This window comes from Cervus elaphus, chromosome 24 (assembly GCF_910594005.1).
Source record: "Cervus elaphus chromosome 24, mCerEla1.1, whole genome shotgun sequence".
Classification (NCBI taxonomy): Eukaryota; Metazoa; Chordata; class Mammalia; order Artiodactyla; family Cervidae; genus Cervus; species Cervus elaphus.
The window spans coordinates 19091366-19116011 of NC_057838.1; the positions used below are offsets into that span (position 1 = coordinate 19091366).

At 43.8% G+C, this 24646-nt stretch overlaps 1 protein-coding gene, 1 non-coding gene and 1 pseudogene across 4 annotated transcripts in view; 2 read left to right on the plus strand and 1 right to left on the minus strand.

Moving 5' to 3' along the window:
• The window catches only part of OSBPL10 (oxysterol binding protein like 10), a 317366-nt gene that overhangs the window by 236983 nt on the left and 55737 nt on the right, over positions 1 to 24646 (minus strand). The window lies entirely within an intron of this gene.
• On the plus strand, positions 14636 to 16039 carry LOC122682858 (annotated as a pseudogene).
• Positions 15634 to 15706, plus strand: TRNAG-CCC. The gene has a single exon. It is a non-coding gene; the product is annotated as a tRNA-Gly (tRNA).

Below are 24646 nucleotides of genomic sequence, written 5' to 3' on the forward strand. Positions count from 1 at the left end.
GACGCTGGGAGGTCCATTAGGAGCTAACTGCCAAAGTCCCTGCAGAGATGCACCTCAACGGACCACATGTAACATGTACACATAAGCCACGTAGAATTTTCCAGCACAACTAAACAAACAACCCTGTTCTCCTCCACCTGCATCCTGATAACTTGTTCATCTATTAGCTGCCTCCGAGACAGGGCGTCCAGCCTGGGATGAGGGCGCCAGGCGTTTCCACTGTGTCAGTGGCCTGCTTTTACAGGCCACGGTTCACGGTGAGGACGCGGTTAAGGAAAGGACCGGCACTGACTTTGGTTTCTATTATTTTAAGATGTTTGCTTGACGCTCCACAGTCTGTGATTCCCTGGATTGCGGCCCTCAGTTCTCTGATTCGATACTCTGTTCCCATAGGCCAGGATGTAGTTTAAGTACCAGAAGATATTGATCTCCAGTAGGTGACATTGGCTCTGGGGACAAAGAAACGGAAGAGAAGACGGGCAGCTCCCCTGGGCACTGCACTCAGCTTGGCTCCCACTTAACTCGTGTGTAACCAACAAGAAACCTTGGGATCACCTCGTCAACAGCACCAAGAGCCATCCAATAACATTGACTTTAGGTCGCTGGAAAGAAGTCTCACCGTAAAATGAGGTCTCTTAAAAAATGTAACCTTGGGACTTCCCTGGTGGTCCACTAGCTAAGACTCTGCACTCCCAATGCAGGGGGATAGGTTCAATCCCTGGTCAAGGAACTAGATCCCACATGCCTCACCAAAGATCCTGTGTGCTGCAACCAAGACCCAGCACAGCCAAATAAATAAGTAAAAACAAATTTAAAAAAAAACCTAAACATACAGCTGTGTGGCTGTGAGCGTAACTGACACCATCTTGGGCCCAGGCAGCTCTTCCTGCCCGCCCGCTGACCCCACCCAGGACTGTCCTGGGTGGTAAATCCCACCTCTGTCGTTAGGGCCTTTGTAGTTAAGAGATATTGTTTAATAATCACTAGGACCAGGTGGCCTCCATGCTCTGTTAGTCCCCAAACAATGATAAGAGACCTTGGTTGACATATTCCTGGCGCCCATGCAACCAGGTACCCTTCATAAACTCGAATTAGGAAGGCATGTCCTGTTTCTGAGCATCTACCCCACCCCCCAGGTTATCTAAAACCGTCCTAACGTCCCCTCGGAGGTACAGAGTGCAGCTAGGAATGATTCTAGATCACTGTCCGTGGGGTCTCCACCCCACCCTGTAAGTTCCCTGTAATAACCTGGTCCATGGGTTATACAGAGCGGCCTGCCTCATTTTCCCACCTGAAGATACCTCTCAGTTCAGTGGGCTCTCTTCATACCCTTCACCCTCCAACAATAGCATCAGGACTCTTAGTGATGCTGGGCTTCCCTGCTAGCTCAGACGGTGAAGAATCTGCCTGCAATGCAGGAGACATGGGTTGGATCTGGGTCGGGAAGATCCCCTGGAGAAGGGAATGGCACCCCACTCCAGTGTTCTTGCCTAGAGAATCCCATGGACAGAGGAGCGTGGTGGGCTACAGGCCATGGGGCTGCAAAGAGTCGGGATACAGCTGAGTGAGAATACTTTCACTTCTTAATGATGTTAATTTTCCTTTCTATAGGCTGAGCTAAGGAACCCTCCTCTGAGGCTGGTGACGAAAGTAACCTGAGGCTCACATGGCCTCCTCCAGCGGCAGGGCCTGACCTCCGCTGGTCCCTCACGACTTCACTTCCACACCCACTCTCCTTCATACCAAAGGGCTACATCCTCTCATCACCATGACCTCCTGTTTCTAACCAGTGTTCTCCACCAAAGGAAATACGCTGGCATTCAGCCAGAACACCTCTCAATTTGGTTTCTGGTCTTGTGCACTCTTTTGGGAGGCTGTTTTTGAGGCACCTGGAAATTAGTCCTGAGGAAAAGAACAAACATAATGGAAAATAAAAGATTCCATTAACTCGATGACTCTTGTGGCTGATGAAAGCTATGCCTGGTGCCACTCAAGGTTAAAAAAAAAAAATAGGGAGCGGGGAGGGGGGACGGCTTACTAAATAGCCTCCTCTCAGCAAATTATTTCATTAGCAAAAAAACACAAATTGCATTCCTACAGCGAATGACTGACTCAGCAGAGACTCTGGTGCCCAGCAGTTTCCGGTCAAACAGGCACTGCGATTCCATAGACCCTCACTGTCCACATCAGCTCTTGTTCCCCAGCCGTTCTCCACATCCCAAGCGAGACACAGGCGACTGTGCCGTCTATGAACCTCACATCCATCTCCCTGAACTTCCGCCACTCTGAGCAGCAGCCTTGAAACCAACCACATAACATCCATTAAAACAAGAAGAAAATCTGAGCAGTTAAAGGCACTGAAAAGCAAAGCCTGAGCAAAGCAAGCGATTGCTGCCCTGGAGAGATGAGGACCACCAGCAGCATCCTCGTCCTCTGGCCTTTCAACACAAGGACATGGGCTTCAGGCAGGGACAGGCAACTACAGAATTCAGGGGCCAGGACTCCAGAGATGCTCCCCAATCTGCTGTTTTCGGCAAACACAATGTGGCCCAGATCGGAGGCAGTACTGTTGAAATGTGGCTTGGTCTTCCACTGCAAAATGTCACTTCCTTCAACAGCAAGCCTAAGTCTCCCAAGACTTACCAATATATATAGCATGCTTCAACTGCCTTCTACCTCAATTTAATCCATTTCATGAATTAAAGGGCCTCTCTTTCCTTTATCCCAATCATTCTGTAAGCCAGCAGGCTCTCATTTCAAACACAGACTGGAATAAAAAGTTCTCCTTAATCAAAGAACATTGTTTCAAGGTCTGCCACACTTGGGCTATTACTTTGATTTTTCTATCACAATGGCTCGGCCTTTCGGGACACCAAAGGAAGGTTCCTATTAAATGCAACAGGGAGCCCGGCCAGTACCCCACGGCCCCTGCCCCTTAAAGCTGTACAGACACTCACAGCTGACCTCAGGGCCGATGGCAGAGGCCCTAGAAAAGGAATGGCAAACTTTTTCTGGAAAGGTCCCAAAAGTAAATATTTTAAGCTCAGTGGGCCACAGAGTCTCTGCCTTAAGTACTCAGTTCTGCTGAGTATCTGTAGACGAATGTAAATTGGTGCAGCCACTCAGGAGAACAGTATTGATGGTCCTTAAAAAAATAAAAATAGAGTTACCATATGATCCAGTAATCCCACACCTGGGCATATATATGGAGAAAACCATACCTTGAAAAGATATGTGCACCCAAATGTTCACTGCAGCACTATTTACAACAGCCAAGACAGGATACAACCTAAATGTCCATCAACAGAGGGATAGATAAAGAAAATGTGGTACATATATATATAATGGAATATTACTCAGCCATAAAAAAGAATGAAATAATGCCATTTGCAGCAACATACGTGGAATAGAAACAATCATACTATGTGAATTAAATTAGAGAAATACAAATATCATAGTATCACTTAGAGGTAGAATCTACAACTGATCCAAATGAACTAATTTACAAAACAGAAACAGACCCACAGACATGGAAACCAGACTTGTGCTTGCCAAGAGGGAGGGAAAGCAGGGGAGGGTTGGACTGGGAATTTGGGATTAGCAGATGCAAACCAATATGTACAGGGTGGATAAACAGCAAGGCCCTACTGTATGGCACAGGAACTATATTCAGTATCCTGTGATAAACCAGACTGGAAAAGAATCTGAAAGAGAATATAAGTACAAATAAATGTGTATTTATATAAACAGCTCAATCACTTTGCCGTACACCAGAAACTAACACTTATAAATCAACTAAGCTTCAATAAAAAGTAAGTAAAAAAAGTGACAACTGATGTATATACTACAGTCCAACCAGAATTTTGTTACCACCACGTGGACTGAGATATCCCAGACTCTCTGCTTTTAATTTAGAACAAAGTAGATCTCGAGCATAAACAAAAGCATGAGTCCTCTGTAAACCAAGGCAGAGGGCGGAAACGGTCACATGACTGGTACTAATTTATAAACACAAATAAATAGAAAAGCAAAGTCAAACTGTTCAACAATTCTATGCATGTATGAATTTAGGCTATCTTAGATCACAAGCTAGCTTAGAAAAGCGACTAGACAGGAGCTTCCTCAGCATTCCAGTAAGACTCTGCTTTCCAAAGCAGGGGTTCAGGTTCAACTCCACAAGCCGCAGAGTGTGGACAAAAACTTCTTTAAAAACTAAAGCATGGGCTCTAGGGTGCATGGGCTCAGTCGTCGCAGCTCCCCACCTTCAGAGCACAGGTTCCACAGTCGCGGCACACAGGCCTAGCTGCTCCACAGCACGTGGGATCCTCCCAACAAGGGAACGAACCCGTGTCTCCTGCGTGGACAGGCGGATTCTTTACCACGGAGCCACCAGGGGACCCCCCAGGGCACTACTGTGAACACAGCATTTCATAAATAGCTGTTGAATGAGAACAGGGTAAAAATGATCTCGAATGAGACTTGCCCTCTCTGCCCTCCCAGCTCTTGTCTTGCAGCAGCCCCTCAGCACAGAGGGACCTTGAGGGCATCATGCTAAGTGAACTAAGTCTGGGAAAGAGAAACCTGTACGATACTACTTCTCTGTGGAACCTTAAAAAAAGCAAACTCACAGAAACAGAGAGTAGACTGGTGGTCACCAAGGCGTAAGGGGTGGAAGAGTGGAATGCTGGTCAAGCCCCCCAGGTACATGTTTATACCTCAAATACAAGCTCCCAGTTATAAGATGAGTAAGTTCTGAGGATCTAACATACAACATGGCAACTATAGTTAACAATACTATATCACATACTTGAAAGTTGCTAAGAAAGTAAATCTGAACTGCTCTTACCACACACAGTAATTATATGAAGTGACGGATGTATTGACTAACCTTGTTCTGGCAATGATTTTGCACTATATTCATGGATCAAATCATCACTTCTTACACCTGAAAGTTATACATTACATGTATGTCAATTATATCTCATAAAACTAGGGGGAAATCTCCTCAGCATGGATCCAGCACTGTCTCCAGTAAGTCAATAATTAATGCACAATAAGTTTTTATTTACTCTGTGTGTGTATGTGTGTGTGCGCGCACGCATACATGCACACTCAGAAGCTCAGCCACATCTGATTCTTTGGGGCCCCACGAACTATAGCCCACAAGGCTCTTCTGTCCATGGAATTCTCCAGGCAAGAATACTGGAGTGTACTGTCATGCCCTCCTCCAGGAGATCTTCCCAACCCGGGGATCAAACCTGTGTCTCCCGTGTCTCCTGCATTGTCAGATGGGTTCCTTACTACTAGCACCATCTGGGAAGCCCATTTACTCTCACTGACATGGTTCAAATTCTATCAAAAAGTCTAAAACTCACATTGATAGATACTAAATTCTTCTCAGAGGGCCGCCATCCTTGAACATCAGAGAATTAGTCAAAATGCAAAAAGCAGTGTACAGATTTTATACAACTTCTTGCCCACGTATTTCCTCAATTCCAGAGTAACGGTAAAATATTCCTTCCTGGCTTCTCTTTCTGGTTGGGTGGATCTGGCAGGTTTTAGAGAATGGCCACTCCCCTGCCTCTAAAATCAGAGGGGTCAGATGTGATAAGAGGATTCTTACAGACATTATACTGCCTTTGTTTTCGTGAGCAGAGCAGAAATGAGATACCCTACACCTTCTTCAGAAACCAACCTCCCTCTAAATTGACTCAAAGTCAATTTTTTACCACCATCCCCCAAAATGATCATTTCCCAGAATCCACCGCTCACCACGGATTATGTTAATCCATGCAATAAAAATGCAAATGTCTGTTCCACTCAATACTCTTAAAACTGAAGTGGACACTTTCACAATCACCTTTCCCCCTCAACATAAAAGCTCTACAAATCTGTGATTAATTACTTCTCAGGCACCTGTTAATCTCCCTTCCTCTTTCCAATTAACCAAACCAAAATCAGTGGGTTTTCATATTCATGCTGAAGAACCCAACTGTGTTGATTCATCGGCCTGGCCCTTCCCTGAAAATGACCACTTCTCTCTCCTTTTGTACCTTTAACTCTTCAGCTTAATACTTTTTAAATTCCTTTTCATGTTCTTTCCCATTATGATTTATCACAGGATACTGAATATAGTTCCCTGTGCTAAACAGTAGGACCTTGCTGTTCACCCATTCTCTATATACTAGCTTGCATCTGCTAATCCCAAACTCCCAATCCATCCCTCTCTCACCTTCCCTCCCGCTTGGCACCCACCAGTCTGTCTGTCTGTGAGTCTAAGAAGCAGATTCTTTATATGTGTGATTACAGTTTAAAGTATTAAAAGATTCCAATTAAGTCTGTAAGGTGCTAAAAGTCCTAAGAACTCTGTTACATTTAGAAGTTAAGTGAATGACAATAAAGAAGTGAAACTATTTTTAACATAAAAATTACTAGATTATAAATAAAATGATCAGCACAAATTGATCTTGGGTTTACTAGATTTAAAATCTTACAATTTTAATAAACTGAATAATCATTGAAAAAGATATATAAATTCCAACTGACTGTCAATGTTCCTTTCCAAGTATAAAAGACATCCTCTGTTACTAAAAACACACTGTCAATTCACTTAACCATGATGTTATGATTTTAAACCTTCTTTCTGTTTTTTTTAAAAAATAGTAATAATGACAATGTAAAAAGACAGCAAGACAAGTCTCCTGGAAAATTAAATGAGCCCTCTTAAGAGGCTGGAGATGTTCTTGATCTAAAATCCTTGTCAGGACTTCCCTGATGGTCCAGTGGCTAAGACTCCATACTCCCAATGCAGCGGACCTAGGTTCAATTCCTGGTCAGGGAACTAGATCTTGCATGCTGCAACTAAGATGGAAGATCCCACGCACTGCAACTAAACCTGGCACAGCCAAATAATTTTTTTTAACGTTTGGAATTAAAAATAACCCCAGAAAGGAAAAAGGTTAATAAGATGGTAAGGTGGTCATTACTGGCAGCCCTGCCAACTAAACAGAAAACAATAAGGAGCAAGCCAGCCATCTTGGTTTCAAGGCCTCCGGCTGGGTGGCCAAACCTGTAAGGATGGAGATGAGACAGTGGATGGAGCAGACAGATAAGAAACGGCAACAGGGGCGCACACACTCTGCTCTGTAAGGCCAGTGGGGAGGCAGACTCACTACTGCTAGATCACCTAATTCTTCAGAAAGTGTTGAACAGTTGCGCTTTATATATCCAGATTTTTGAGTGAAAGCATTTGACTTTTAAATCATGGCAACTTAATGTCTGAAAATATCTGCACGAGCAAGACAAAACAGAGAGACCGCCTCCACACCAGGAGCCTGTTCAAGACTCCCGATCTCCAGGGTAAAGGCCACAGCGTGAGACTCAGAGCCCTGATCCCACCTGCCGGGCAGCCCCGGCCAGTGACAACGGAGGCCAGACACCCCACGGCCCCGGAGACCACTCCACTCCCTGCGTCTGGCCCTCTGCTCCCATCGCACCTCCCATGCACATCACCCTGCCCTGCCCACCGGACACACCCACCTCTGTCTTGAGTTCTGCACTTCTCCCCCAGGGCTGACTCAACCACTGGCCCTCTGACTCCTCCACAGACTGGTAAATAACACCTTACTACCTGTGTACGTCTGACACATCAAACACACTCAGCACAGCACCTGTTAGAGGAGAAGACCAAACCGAAGCACAGACGGCTTCATCTGCCTTCCTTCACTGCAAATAACAGACACCAATCTGAAGAAACCGGGGGTGACTAATGGGTTCAAGGCATCTCACAGAAGACGAGGGAGGTGGCCAGGCCTTAGAAGGCCCCAGGAGCAAAGAACTGGAAATCCAGCCAACAGAAAGGACGTATTCTCTCTCTGATTCTAATGTCTGCTTCTCCAGAGATAAACGTAACTGTTACAGCTCCCAAAGTGGCCCCTTGGAGAATTCCACCAAGAATCCACCTTGGTCACTTGTCTCTCCAGCTTAAAATTTCCAAGAGAGAATAAACGAGGGCCCATGGGAGGCAGTCCACAAAGCAGGAGGAATGGCTTCCAGAAATGTGTCTCCAGCGGGGATTCCTATCCTGGGCTGGAAAACAAGGCTGGAGATATAGGCAAAGCAGGACTTCCCCCCAGAACAAGCCACACAGAAAGTCTCGTCAAACACGCTTTTTTAGTTGGTGGTGGTGGTAGTGGTTTCTTTTTTCTAAATTAAAATACAGTTGATTTACAATATTTCACATGTACAGCAAGGTGGTTCAGTTATATATATGTGTGTGTGTGTATCTATCTATGTATATATATATATATATATATATATGTATTCTTTTTCAGATTCTTTTCCATTTTAGGTTATCACAAGGTATTGAATATAGTTCCCTACATCATATAGCAGGTCCTTGTGTTTTTAATCCATTTTATATACAGTAATGTGATCTGTTGATTACACATTCCCAGTTTATCCTTCCATCCCCCAACACATTATCATAATTATCCACCGCGTTATTCCAAAGAGAAGTCCACATTCCGCACCTCCCAGAGCAGCAGAATGATGATCATAAGCTCCGAATGATTGGTCATCCCCAGTGGAAACTCACTTGGGAGATGTAACTGTAAGAGATTTCTTGTTTTGTTCACTTGTTTGGGTTTTTTGGTCATGCCATGTGGCCTGTGGGACCTTGGCTCCCCGACGAGGAGGTGAGCCCAGTCCTTGGCAGTGAGAGCACAGAGTTCTAACCACAGGACCACCAGGGAATGCCCAGGTAAAGAGTTTATAACAGAAGAAACAAAACGTAGGACTACAGAGAAAGCGAACAGATTAGTGGTTGCCAATAGTTTGGGAGGAAAGGGGGAGGAACCAACAGATGGAGCACAGGGCATTTCAGGTCGTGAAAGCGTTCTGTACGGCACCGTAATGGTGGACAGAACATGCATCTGTCAAAACCCAAGGAGCATATGATATAAACAATGTAGCTTGGTGTATGCAAATTAAGACAGAAAATCATTCAGGATGTCAGGGGATTTCAGGAAAGAAGCCAGACTGTGACAAGAGAATCTAAGTATACTACAAATGCATGGAACACCCTCACTAAAGGGAGTGGGAAGAAGTGCTCACCTAAGTAACTTTGGAAATGAGTGAAGCCTGTAAGACTAAATACAAAGGAAACTACACCTGAGCACCGTATTCTGCTTGATAAAGTTGTTTCCCACAGAGCTTTCGTTAACAATTCTGATAGTGCTGTACGTGGACAATGGAATTGAACAATTAAGTAAGCAAATGTCAGAAGATAAAATCCAAGTTTCTGACTGTTAAACTGTGGATTTACAGATAAACAAGAGGATGAGTCTAGAGTGATCCATATGGTGATGTATTAGAGTTGGAGATATCAGTAATGTCAAACTAGAGTCAAACTAATGTACAGATACAGATGGTTATACACAGAAATACACACACACACACACACATATACAGCTTAGCACACACAAATAATTTTTTCTTCTGTCAGCTGAGAAGTCCTAAAAGAAATGACACCCCATTAGCAACAGGCACACCTAGCACCTGGATCTTGGTTTCTAACACCATTCTCCAATAAAAAGAAATCCAGGCTCCTTGGAGAAATGGCTGATTCTAGGACTGGAGCAGGAAATACCCAAGAGGAGTGTGGAGGGTCACGTAGTGCCAGAAAGTAAGAAAGTGCTCCAAAACAAATAAAAAAGTCCACAGGATGAGGGGCACATTAAGATGACAAAGAAGCCAACTGAAAGAGGTCAACATCGGAACAATTTCAGCAACAAAATAAAGTAATACTGGACCATAACCCAAAGTTAAATGTAAATACCCATGATTCCATACTGATATGAATAAATGATTAAATGGAGATCAGATAAATCACCCATGCAAAAGAATTTTAAATAAATTATGTAGATACACTTCCCTCGAGGAAGTAGAGCATAACTCGCTACTTAAGTGTAGGCTGCACATAGTGACTTCCTTCTCAAGAGGAAGGGGGTGAGAAGGGTGGAAAAAGAGAAGCTTCAAAGCAGAGAAAACCGACAGTCACTACTTCCTAGCCTGGCAATCAAAGTTAACAAATCACGTTCACACATGCACCCCCTCGATATGATGGGATGAAAATGGCTCTTCATCTCTGTGCTCTTCTTCTCAAAACCCACCATCCCAGTCTAACCATGAGGTAAACATCAAACAAATTCCAGCACGGGGCATCATATGATATATCTGACGGCACTTTCAAACTTGTCAAAGTCATCAAAAACAAAGTTGATGAAACTGTCACAATCAAGACAAGACTAGTAAATGAAATGTGGTCTCTAGAATGGGATTCTGGAGCAGAAAAAGGACAGGAGGTAAAAAAAAAAACTAAAGAAATCTGAACAAACTATATACTTTAGTTAATAATGGGCTGTCAACGGGACTTTCCTGGTGCCAGTGGTCAAGACTCCATGCGTCTACTGCAGGGAACAAGGGTTCAACCCTTGGTCGGGGAACTAAGACGTCACGTGCTACACAGCAGAGCCAAAAAATAAATATATAAATAAGGTATCAATACTGGTTCACTAGTTGTAACAAATGTACCACATTAAATGAGATGCTAATTATAGAGAAATTGTGGGGGTGGCGTGGGGAGTATACAGAACTCTGTGCTAGCTGCATTTCTGTCAACCCAAAAGTGCTCTTTAAAAATTCTATTAATTGTTTATAAGTGGGAGGGAAGAGAAGAAAGGCAGGCAGACAAGGACCTGGGCTATCAGTGTTCGGAGTGTTACGGTGACCGAGCCCCCAGTCCAGCTGGCTTCACGTGTAGCTCCGTCTTGCTGGGGTGGAATGCTTTTTTCGTGTGCGACTGAGGTTTTTTTGCCTTGTTTTAATTTTTGGCCATGCCACCTGGAGTAGGAAATGGCAGCCCACTCGAGAATTCTTGCCTGGAAAATCCCACGGACAGAGGAGCCTGGCACGCTACAGTCCATGGGGTCTCAAAGAGTTGGACACGACTGAGCACACACATGCTATGCCATGTGGTTTGAGGGATCGTAGATCCCCGACCAAGGATCGAACCTGTGTCCTCAGCAGTGACGGCATCAAGTCGTAACTACTGGACTGCCGGGGAATTCCTTTGAGGCGGAATTCTTCATCTCACAAAGGCACCCATATCTGGCCAAAACTCCTTAACTTGAAGATACAGCTACCAGCCACCAGCAACAAGAACTTTCCAAAGCACAGAACAGAAGCTATTTTTAGTGACACTAGGAATTTCCAGAAAAATCTCAAGCAGTTAATGTGAGGGGTTCACAGGGTATAAAAATCACTTGGAACTTAAAAGAAGCAAGTGTGAGATGAAGGAAACCCTCGTGTGAACACTTCACAGAGAAAGAACAAGGGGCAAAGACCATAAAAGACTAAACAAGCATTCTGCATTTATCTGAGCTGGTTCCCTTGGGTAGCCACTCTCCACTTAACTGGAGAATCCTTGCAGGCCAGCAGCCAAATCTCACACAAAAAGCTAAGCTAGCCAGTCTGGAAAGGGGGCAGGAGGCCACCAGTTTTGCTTAATTAACATTGTCTCTGGCTAATAGCTAGCTGTCCCTGGCTGTCTCTTCAGAAGTCCTCTTTCTCTCCAACACCACTGTGTAGCCTGTTATGAATCAGAGTGCAAGTGTCACTTTGAAAGGCAGTAAACAAATAAACACGGTCATTAAAATGAGGGGAGACCGGAAGACTGTGAGGAGTAAAGGCATGAGGCCACCAAATACTAGCTTTTTTTCTCTTGTATTTTTAAAAGCCAAAATTATTCTCTATCACACAAAGTCATGTAAAATAACACTTTTCTTTAAGAAGAAAATTTGAAAGTGTGAAATATATTGGTCCTTTATGGCTTTAACTCTGGAGTTGAAAAGGAAACGCTGCCAGACATGCTCCAAAGCAATGGGGCAGCAGTGTTAGAGACCTCCAGGATGGAGTGAGCCCCGGTAAGTGCATAGCCCCGGCATGCACACAGTCCATCAGCATGGGCTCAGTAGCAGGGAGCATGAGTGCACTGGAAACATCCAGGAAGACAGAAACGCCAAGTTCTAGAGCATTATGACTCTCTGGTAAAATCCTGGATAATACGATTTCTACTGTAAGACTGCAAACACAAGCCTCACTTGGAACAAACACAGGTACCAAAAGCAGCCTAATTTAGTCCATCTGGAAATTATCTTCGCCAGAGTGAAGATGTGAAAAATACTTGAGTGATTTGGTGATTTTACAAGAACAGTTATCCTATTCAGTTGGATCAAACTTTTTCTCTTAAGGGCCAGATGGTAATTTTAGGCACTGCAGGCTGTAGGGCATCTGGGACAACTACTTACTGCCTTTGTAGCACTCAACAGCCGAAGACAATATGAATGAATGACCGTGGCTCTGTTCCAATAAAACTTTACTGACAACAGGCAGCAGGCTAGATTTGACACACAGGGTGTGCTCTGCCAACTACTGAATTAGATCATTCATTCTCATTCTCTCTCTCTCTCAAACAGTTGCCATCCATTCAAATTTCAGTAACAGAATGAAACTTTTTCATTCACAAGTCAGGAAGAAAAATCTACATGAATCCGCTGTAAGTCTCCTTATTTCCTAAAGAAACTCGGTTGAAAGTCACACAACTGTAAACAGTACTGTAACAGGCAGCAAATCTGACTCCATATGGGACCGATTCCATCAGCTCTAACCTTTGTGCTCTGTGGTCTGTGCTTAGTCTGCACCTTTTGTAAAAGAATGTTGCCTACAGCCTGAAATACACAGGCCAACCCATTTGCAAGGCTCTGCCTCCCAGACTTGACCTTTAAAAGTATTAACATTCTTCCATTCATACAGAGATAAAAAGTTACAGAATAGAGAATAACCTTTGTCTTGGTGGTGGTTTACAGGAACACTGTGACCAGACCTACCTGGGTAGCAGGATTCCTGCATCAAGAAGTTGCAACTACCTGCCACACCCTCTCCTTTCAGTCTGAAAGAAGCCTGAATTCTAATTTGGATAAGATGGTTCTTTGGGACATGAGTCCACCACCTTCTCAGGCTGCTGACTTTCTGAATAAAGTTGCTATTCCTTGCCCTAACACCCTGTCTCTCGATTTACCGGCCTATCGTGCAGTGAGCAGTATTGAGTTTGGACTCAGGAACAGTACCTGGATGTAACCAAGCAAAATGTGGCCAAGAATCACTTCTCGGGGAACTATTTTCTCTAAGAGGAAGTGTTTGGGAGATGCACAGACCATATGGATCACACTGAAATGTCTCAAGGGCTCAGAAAGCTTATCTTCCCTGTGGCTGTCTTCCTAACACTCTGCCTCATGTGGAAGCTTTGACATGGTTCCTAGAATGTATGGAGCAAATCCAATCTCCATAATATGGCATAGCAGATCTCCCAGGGCCCTCTGCATCTGGTCCCAACTTCATCTCCAGCCATTCTCTACATCTCCTTCCATCCCCAACCTATACCCTGACAACATCAGAGGATGCACTACACGTCAAATACATCATTTGTCCATGAGTGTTCAAGTCTCTAAGCCCTTATCAGAGTGACCATGTTTGGTTCAAAATAGAGCATTTCTGAGAGTAAGATGAATGCTATTAATACCTATGCTGGGACAAGAAGCACAGTAAGGCAGACTGTAATACAGAGTCATTTAACCTTCATTCATGATGAACTTCTCTGTTGTGAAAACCATTGCCAACTCATTCCTCTCTGCCATTTTTGTGCTTCTACTGACCTCTTTCTTGCAAAGGTAACCACTCCCTCATCTTTATCTCTATGATAGCCTTTATCACATAGTATTATATTTATTTTTTCACATATATGTTTTCTTTGAAGAATGTTTCCTCTGTACACTTGGCTTTATGCTGGAATTGTCCTACAGTTAGCAGTCTCCAATTGCTTGTTCATTTTCTTACAATAACAAAAAGCCATTCTTTGTCTATCATAAACCAGTGGTTCTCAGCTCAGGTACTCTGGCTTCTCAAGGGATGTCTGCAATGTCTGGAAACATTTTGGTTGTCATAACTCAAGCAGAGACTACTGACATCTACTGCATGAAGAAATGCTCCTAAACATCCTACAACACACACATCACACTCCCACAACAAAGACTTACCCAGCCCAGATGCCAAGAGTGCTAAGGTTGGAAAACTCTGGAATAAATTCAAAACTTCAGCTCACTTCCTCATAAAGTTACCACAAATTCTGGGTGACAGAGTAAGAGGTCATGAAAATTTTCATCCCATTTGCCATAAACATATTCAAAAAGCCAACACACCCAAAGACAGTGTAATGTAAGACAAGGAAAAATACACAGGCATACTATAAAGATTCACGAATTGGCTTGAAGAGCAGTGTGGGTACAGTGTTACACAGAGCACTCTGAATGTGACTCTCAAGCAGGAGTTATTAATCCAACATATGAACGGTACCGAAGTAGGCAGCAGGAGAAATAAAGAACAACCTCAACCATACACAAAACCAAAGATGAAATAAAAGCCACAAATTCTGGACCACTCCTGAGTCATTGACATTTGACATCTATAGTAGATTAAAACTAAAGAATCTCTCTTCCTGTCATCTTTTGGTGCTGCCAGAATGGTGCACATGAATGTCCATTGTTGACTCAAGAATATCAACAATGCCGAAAAGAAAGGCAAACACCAGGTACTTATTAGGCCGTGCTCCAAAGTCATCATCAGGTTTCTGTGATGATGAAGCATGGTTACACTGGTGAATTTGAAATCATCGAAGATCATGGGCTGGGGAAATTGTTGTGAACCTCACAGGCAAGCTAAACAAGTGTGGAGTGAGCAGCCCCAGGTTTGATGTGCAATTCAAGGATCTAGAAAAATGGCAGAATAATCTGCTCCCATCTCGTCAGTTTGGTTTTACTGTACTGACAACCTCAGCTGGCATCATGGACCATGAAGAAGCAAAACAAAAACACACAGGAGGGAAAATCCTTGGATTCTTTCTCCAGGGATGTAATACATACAAATAAAATGCCTCTGGGGTCAGGGGGAACTAAAGAATCTTAAATAGAAAGTGGATTATATAAATATGTATGAAAGGGAAAGTCATTTCATCATGGCCACTCTTTGCGACCCCATGGACTATACAGTCCATGGAATTCTCCAGGCCAGAATACTGTAGTAGGTAGCCTCTCCCTTCTCTAGGGGATCTTTCCAACCCAGGGATCGAACCCAAGTCTCCCACATTGCAGGCAGATTCTTTACCAGCTGAGCCACAAATGATTCATTTTGTGGTACACCTGAAACTAACACAACATTGTAAATCAACTTACTCCAATAAAAAAAATCTTTTTGAAGGATGAAAATAATACTAATAAAGTAGATTAAAACTGTATTCTTTACAAAAATTGAACCTAAAACTTCTTCAGCTATCATCAGAGCCAAGGCCCTTTATATGTAAGAGAAACTCCAGAATATTTAGAAGATATTTTCAACCACAGAATCTTTTTAATTCCTAAAGAAAAACTTGGCCACCAACTACTTAACTGCTTCCCTTAAAACAAATCTTTTATGCTTCCTTATTCACAGGAACCTGCACTCTCCAATCCTTGCTTGAGGACTTCCCTGGTGGTCCAGTGGCTAAGACGCTGTGCTCCCAACGCAGGGGGCTTGGGTTCGATCCCTGGTCAGGGAACTAGAGTCTACAAGCTACAACCAAAGATTCTGTGTGCTGCAACTAAGACCTGTTGCAGCCAAATAAGTAAAAATTGAATCCTTGTTTAGTAAAATTTCCCAATAACTGAGTCTAAAACACCCTACATACATTTCTGCCTTCATAAACTGAACAAACTATGTCAAATTTGCTTCTCCTGATTGCCCAGGGTCACCGTAACTACTTTATTATTGTACTAATATAACTAACTCTCTGAGCCTGTTTAGAAGGGACAGAAGGCCAGCACTTCATGAAATGGCCCCTGATGGCTGATTTTCTCCTGTGATCATTCCAGGGTCACCGGCTAAGCTGTAACCATCATTCCTGCTGCAGTCGGTATACCTGCATGCCCCTTCATCTCCAGCCTTTTCTAATTCAGCTCTTCTGGAAATTTTGTATGATGTAATTAACTAGAAACACCTTATCTGGGTAAGAGTCTGAGTGAATGGATGATGGCAGAATTCTTTCACTAATACAATAAGTCCCTAACATACGAACAAGTTTCTTGCCAAGAATGCTTCTGAAAGTCCAATTTATTCATAAAATTCAAGAAAGTTGAGGGCTTCCCAGGTGGCACAGCAGTAAAGAATCCAACTACCAATGCAGGAGATAAGGAGACGTGGGTTCGATCCTTGGGTCGGGAAGATTCCCTGGAGTAGGAAACAGCAACCCACTCCAGTATTCTTGCCCGGAAAATTCCATAGAGGAGCCTGGTGGGCCACAGTCCATGGGGTCGCAAAGAGTTGGACACGACTGAGCCCACGCGCACCGACAAAGTTAGCCTAAGTATCCAGTTAAGACAATCAGCTTTATAGCACTAGACTGCAATAGGTTTATAATATTTTCCACAGAAATAATACATAAAAACAAACATAAATACATAAATACAAAAAAATAAAGAAAACATTTTTAATCTTACAATACCTACAGTATAGCAGGACAGTACAGCGGCTGGCACACAGGCTGGCATCTAGTGAACGGGCAAGAAGAGTTACTGACCGGAGGAGGGAGAGGAGGTGGGAGACGGCAGAGCTGAAGGGTCGTCGGCAACAGAAGAGGGAGGGCCGGCTGCAGCTTCACTCACACCTGACCTTTGCACCTTTGAAAGTTTGCAACTGGAAGGTTTGTATGTAGGGGACTTGCTGCCCTAAAGCAGAGATTTGCACTGTGAATTCTCATATCTTTGTACGTTCATGCCTTGGAGTTTCTCTCATTCACCACAACCCCTAACCCTTACTCAAGAACTGGGAGGAAACCACACAGGTGAGGGGCGAAAAGTTTTAAAAGCCCCAAAGGGCTATGCTTCATGATCAAAATGAAGAACAAAGACAGAGAATAAATTAAACATGAGCCACAACCAGTAAAATAAGGTCATGAAACCCCCGAGGGATGAGATCACGTTAGTTACATTTATAACATCACCTCTATCCTAAAGCGCAAAATCCTTAAGGAAAATAACTGAGACTTGCAGATGTTATTGAAAACCCTACAGAAAAATGAGCACTCAGATCCTTACAAAACTTTGATTCAGAGGTATTGATTTAAAAAAAAAAAAAAAAAACAGGCAACACATAACCAAAGCATCCTGTTTATTTGGCATCTATCTTAACCTGCCTGGGTTGGCGGGGGGGGGGGGGGGGGGGGGGGGGGGCGCGGGGGGCAGCCTGCGGAAAAACCACTAATTCAGAGTTTCAGGGATGACTCATATATCAAGGTGACTTTTAAAAGTTTATCTGCATACTGCCAGCCAATAATTATTGTGTGTACCACCCCTCCCCATGCCGCAATACCCTGCTCTTGACTCAGATGACACACGCCCTGGCATCTATCTCAGACTTGCACAACGCCCAGAATACACATTCAAACCCACATAACTCCATCGAGACTGGAAGTTTAACTTGAAGGTACCAAAAGATGTTGACAGAAGATAGAAATACAAAAACTACTGTTCAAAAGTCAATCCATTATCAGGTCTGTGCTTATGGAATATTGGTACCATGTGATCAGAGATAAGGAAAAAAAAAAATTCAAAACACGTACTCCACAAAGAACATCAGAAAGTTCGTACTTGTAGAAAAAGGGCTAAATATCTATGACTACCTTTGTATCCATATTCTTTTGTTCCTTTATTTTTTTAATTAAAATACGTATAGTTGATTTACAATTTGTGTTAGTTTCAGGTACATAACAAAGTGATACATACATATAAATCTATTCTTTTCCAGATTCTTTTCCATTATAGGTTATTATAAGATATTGCATATAATTCCTTGTGCCATACAGTAGATATGTGATCCTTGTTGTTTTTCTGTTTTATACACAGTAGTGTGTACATCTCAATCCCAAACTCCTTAATTTACCCATCCCTCCTCTCTTCTTGAAGGCAGCATTTCCCAAAGGGTATTCCATACAGTTTCAAAAACAAAAGAAGTCCCCACAGTCTAAACAAGTTGAAAGATTGCTTCCTACTTTACCCTTGTATGAATTAGGATTGCATTCAGCTATATCTTGTGAGTCTCTCAGAGAGCAAAGAGATCAAATCAGTCAATCCTGAAGGAAATCAACCCTGGACATTCACTGGAAGGACTGATGCTGAAGCTGAAGCTCCAACATTTTTGCCACTTGATGCAAAGAGCCGACTCATTGGAAAAGACCTGATGCTGGGAAAGACTGAGGGCAGGAGGAGAAGGGGACGACAGAGGCCGAGATGGTTGGATGGCATCACTGACTCAATGGACATTTGAGCGAATGTTTGAGCGAATTTCGGGAGACAGTGAAGGACAGGGAAGCCTGGCTTGCTGCAGTCCATGGGGTCACGAACAGCTGGACACAACTTAGCAACTGAACAACACGTCATAAAAACTCAACTACAATGGTTTAACCAAACAGGGCTTTATTTTTCGACCAGAACAATTTGTCTAAGATGGAATGTCTAAGGCCCATGGAGCAGCTTCAGGAACTGCTTCCAGCTTCCTGATATGCCACTCCTAGCACGTGGCTTTTGTTCTCCTGGTGCAAGTTGGCTAGAGCTCATTCCAGCAGGAAAACTTAGAACAGATCATGGCACAGGTGTGTCAGTGTCCCTGAACCTTGTTCATCGAGAGAGCAATGGCTTTCCTTGGAAGACACACCCTGCAAGACTTGACTGACATCTCATTTTGGCCAGTACTGGGTCACTTCTAATGGCAAAGGAGTCCAGGGAGGTGAAAATTTCTAACTAGGTACATTGCTACCTACAGCAAAACCAGAGTACCAGAAAGAAACAAGAGACCAAATGGTTATTTAGAAATTTAAAAGATCCACCCCATATATCATAGAAATCCAAAGATGCACGTTTGATATGAAAGTCGCTGAGAAATTGTGCTGTAAATAAACCTGTTTAACTTTTTTTTAACACAACACTTCTCAAACTTATTTGAACACAAAGTTCCTTATTTCCTTTAACAGCCTGTTGGAACACCATTCGGCGCAACGGATCTTGGAACATACTGCTTTGGAAACAAAAAGAAGCAAAAATACTTGTAAGAAAGGGTCTGTTTTCATACTTAAGGTAGAGAAAATATGCTGCATTAACACAAAGCGCTCTGGAAATAAAAAACGAAGTGACAGATTTCTACAGTCAGGAGCTGATGTGTTTTCATTTTTTATGTGAAGTCACAATTCTGGTGAGAAAAATCTTTCCCCTCTAGGCCTTTATAGGCATTGCCTCTCTACCATCCCTTCTCAACTCCAGAACTTTTTTTAAAACTCTGTAACTTCCCCCATCTGAACATTACGACCTGGCCTTTAAAAGCCCATTCTGGAGTTTCTCCAAGATTTCACTTCTCCTTTGGTTCCGTTTCTCATGCTTTAACTACTTTTCTTTCTCCCTCCATTGTCTTACACTAACAAATCAATTTGAGGTTTTGCACTGAGTGAGCTCTTCCTGTATATTTTTTTTATAACGTTAACATTTACATTTATTTATTTATTTCTGGCTGTCCTGGGTCTTTGCTGCTGCATCAGCTCTTCTCTAGCTGCAGCAGGTGGGGCTACTCTCTAGCGGTGGTGCACGGGCTTCTCACTGCAGCGGCTTCTCTTGTGGAGCACAGGCTCTAGGGCACGCAGGCTCCAGTAGCCGCAGCTTCCAGCCTCCAGAGCACAGGCTCAACGGTTGTGGTGCACAAGCTTGGTTGCTCCATGACACGTGGGATCTTCCTGGAGCAGGGGTCGAATCCGTGTCTCCTGCGTTGGGAGGCAGACTCCTTACCACTGAGCCACCAGTGAAGCCCTGCCATACAATTTGTACTTCTATACAATTTTTACTCAATTTTTTTCAACCACCATTGTAACAGGGAAGAACAAAACCTGACTCCATGTTGGATCTGTTTCCTTCAACCTTTGCTCTCTGCTGCTTTTTTCACTACAACCACTAAAAGGATGCTGTCTGTAGCTGTAAGCATGCATAATGGCCTGTGTGGGGAACCCTGTCCCTCTGCCTGAATGTTCAACTAAAGTGCCTTTGTTCAGTTCACAGGGAGACCTTCTGACCCTGCCCACCTGTGAATGGCAGCCGGAAGGAAGAAATGAACACATCCCCACATCCCCTCCCCGGGGCTGACCAAGCCAGGAGATATTTCGCAAGACTTATGGCCATTTAACTTTACTTCCTCACCACCTACGTTTCCCCTCTTCTCTGTTCCATAAAAGAAACTGGCATCCGGACCCTGATAAGATGGTACTCTAGGACTCTACTCTTTCACCTTCTCGGATGCCCGGCTTTCCAAATAAAGTCGCTATTCTTTGCCTCAACACCTATCTCCCGATTATTGGCCTGTCATGCAGCAAACAGACAGAGCTTGGACTCAGTAACACCATTCTCTGATAACTGACGGAGGCTGCTGTTCATTAAATGCTGTTACAGATGCCAATGCTGTTTCCAAGAAGAAATGTTCATATTTTTAGGAAAAACACAGGAAAAGCATTCAAAGCATCATTTTTCATCCTGATACTAAAGCTTTTGAAAGAAAGCCACTCAGTCATACCTAGTTCCATTAAAATAATCATTTATTTTAATTCACTTTGATTTTTTTTAAAAAAAGGGGAAAAAGACTACATTTTTCTCATTTTCAAAGCCCATCAATTTTCCACAGAACCCATCATATTTCCTTGACAAAAAATCCAATGTTTCTCTTTTCTGGAAGAGAGCTAAGAAAATGCCTTTTACTTCCTGAAGGAAAAAAATTAAATAGGTCAAATATATAAAACTTTCATGGAAAAAGGCAACACTTCATTTAAGCCATTAAAGGAAAATGTGTTGCAACTCCCCAGTGGAACTCCATTCTCTATAACAGGAAAGGTTTATTCACTGCTGACTTGAAAGAACCAGACATGGCTATCACACGGTTAGGAGAAGGACACTGCCTGAAACTGCCCACCCTGGGCATGCACCACAATAACCATTTGCATGAGTTATTTTATGACAGGAGGTCCTAGTAAAGAACATGAAACTAGTAAGCCACCACCAACCAGAAGAGTTCCGGAAAGGTCAAAAGGAGACATCATGTATCTGACCACCTCCCAGAATCCTTCTCGCCTCCATCCATCTTGGCTGAGCAATGCATGTGCCACCAGGAAGGACTCTGTCAGAATGATTGGGCAAAGACAACCTGGAAATTAATCCAATCAAAATAAAACCCAAGACTGCAAGCCACATGGCAGAGCAGTTCTCCTGGGTTCTTACAGGCACCTTTCCAATAAAATCTTTTGCTTTGTCAGCTCATGTGTCTCCTTAGACAACTCATTTCCAAGTGTTAGACAAGAGCCCACTCTCAGGCCCTGGAAGGGGTCCCCCTTCCTGCAACAACACCATTTTACAGAGACACTGAATGAAACTGAACCCTTAAACCAACTGAACTGAGAGCTGTTCTTCCTGTGCTCCTGTTTTCTAGAAACCAGAAAAAAAAAAAAAGCAGTTGGGAATATTCACATCTCCAGTAGACAGGCCTCTAGAAAGTCAAAGGACCATGAAACATTCAGATGCCATAAAAGACCTTTGAGTGCCAAGTCCTGGCAGTATGGATTCTCCATCCTCTTCAGAAGCTCATCACTCACAAAAGAGAAGGCATAGCCAACTTGCTCCAAGTCAGAAATTAGGACAGCGTCACTTTAGGTCCAGCAGAACACTTCCCAAATTGCTTCCAGAGGGGAGACAGGATCCTCCCAACCATCAGGGGAGCTAGAGAACCACACGGCTACTTGTTCCCATCATGCCTCTCTGCCCTATACCAAGCTGAAGCTCCTTCCTGCCCCCAGCCATCCTTTCCCCCAATCTTAGACCCACATCCCCATCCTGATTCCCATCTCGATTCCTGTTCCCATACCCCTTGGAACCACCTGTTACCCAGCCTCTCCTCCTATATTGGCTGAAATGGCCACTTTTGATGGCAGCACACCATGCCCTCTTCTTCTTCCACAAAGCCAAACTAAGAGCTTCCACCCTTGGGTGACACTTCCTTCTTCCTCTAACAGTCCTTCCCTCCCATCAGTTGAAGACACTGCCACCTGGCTCATCTTCGAGACACCAAGTCCAGCTGTCATTCTGAGTGACCTTAGAAGTCCCCAAGCACACTGCCTAGTTGACTGCTTGTCCTCATTCTGAAGCTTCTTCTCTGCATTACTGCTTTCCTCCCAAAGATCCATCCTGGACCTTCCCATCACCACTCAGAACTGCTCCACCTCTGGCCAGACCTCCAAACACCTCACTCCACCTCTTTTCACCCTCTATCAACTCCTTCCCTTTCAGATCTCTCTCATAGCTTCACTGACGACACCAATGCCCCCATTTAACCTGATGCTCCGACCTGCTGGTCCCTCTGTTTTCCACTTCTCTTGAGTCCTTTGTCTCTATCTCCTTCCTCCTCCATCTTCCATCGACCACTCACTGGCCAAGGATCTCAATTACCCTGTGCTCCACATACACTCACCCAGCCAGATCCCATCACCTCCTCTGTGCCCTTCTCCAGGACATTCAACACCAAGGAGAAAACCACATATTTGCTAAAGCTGATGGTGTAACAGGTTCCTGGGTCTTCATTCTCTAGAGGCCCTCAGAGCTGCCCACAACACCTGCTCAGTATTTCTCCTAGGCCCTTCAAAGGGTCTTTTCACACCTCCTCTACCTTACGCAAACCGTGGAACCCACCACTTCCACCTTTTCCCTCTCCACTCTCAGAAAATGGCCTCACTTCCTGCTTCGCAGAGGAATGAAGCAAGAATGCCTTCAATTTCCTCCTCCTCACTCCAAGCTCCTCTTCCTCTGTGCCCTTTTCCCTCCCTCCTGTCCTGCTTGGGACTCCATCCACTCCTGACTTCCCAGGCACGGGCTCCTTCCTGTCACCTCTCCCTCATGCCCTCAAATTGTTCTCCCATCCTCCCCTCTGTCATCACTTGAATGTGCCAAGACTACCATCTCGGGAAAAACATCCTGCTTCCAACCTACAATCTGCTCTAATTATCATTCTCTTCTTCACAGCCAAGCTTCTAGAGACATCTCCGCCATCTTCTCTCCCCTCTGCTAACTCTGGCCTCCTTCCCCACACCTCCGACAAAACTCACACCAGCCCGGTCTTAGCTGCCAAACTCCACCAGCACATTTCAGACCGACCCCCTTATTCCTCTCTCCACTTCCTAGTCCCACGCACGCTCCTCCTCGTCCTTGTATCTGGCTGACCCATCTTTTTCCCCTGCCTCCATCACTGCTTTTCAAACTGTAAGTCTTCAACCGTCAAGAAATCAACTCAGAGCAGAGTTTCTCAGCCTCGGTGTTACTGACATTTTAGCCACACGGTTCTCTGTTGTGGGGGCCACCTGTGCCTTAGAAGCTGTTTAGCAGCATCCCAAGTATCTACTCACCAGATGCCAGCTGCACAGAGCAAATATGTCTCCAGACATCATCAAAGTAGCATCACTCCCATTTGAGAACCATTGGCATACAGAGTTGCAACCCAAATATTCTTTTTTTAAGAAAATGAAATAAAATAGAAACTACTAGGATATATCTCCTAAGAAAGAATAAAGACCTTTCATTAAACATTGGTCTCTGCACCTTGTTGGAACTTGTCTACATGTGTATATGTGGAACAGAAAATATTTCTTTTGTGAGTCAGAGTCAGAACACTTTAAACTAAATTCCCTGGTGGTCCTGTGGTTAGGACTCTGCGCTTCCACTGCTGAGGGCCCAGGTTTCAATCCTGGCCTGGGAACTAAGGTCCAACAAGCTATGCGGCACAGCCAAAAAAGGAAATGAACACTTTAAATTCCACTGCTTTACATGTGGGTGCTCCCAAGGTTCTGTCCTGGGTTCCCACCCTTTTAAAATCACCCAGCAATGCAAAAAAGGCAGAGACACACACAATGAACACTCAAGTACTCAGCACCTATCAAGAAAACAAAGCATCATCGACCAGATAAGAGCAGGGAACCGTGAAGGCACCCCTCCCAGACTCCTGGAGGAAACAACTCCAATTTAACATTTCCCCCCCAATTTTACTGTGTTTGGATGTGAATCCTTAAGCAATATATAATACACTACTCAAGTTTAAAATGTTTTACACACTCTTCTGCAACTTGCTTTTGTTCCCCTAACATTATGTTTGTGGGATTCATGCATCCTGTTCTACACCACAATTTATTCATTCTGTAGTTGATGGACCAGACCCTTGGGCTGCCTGCAATTCGTATGCATAGAAACAATGTCACTGTTAACCCTGGTGTGTGTGTACTCTGTGCAAACGTGTGACACATCCACTGGAATTTGTGCTCAGGAGCAGAATTATCACCCTTCTGGAGAGGACGTTCATTATTATTACAGCATCCAACAAACAATTTTTCTATGGAGGTTGTAATATTAAAGAACATCCTCTCTAGAAGGGCGATAATTCT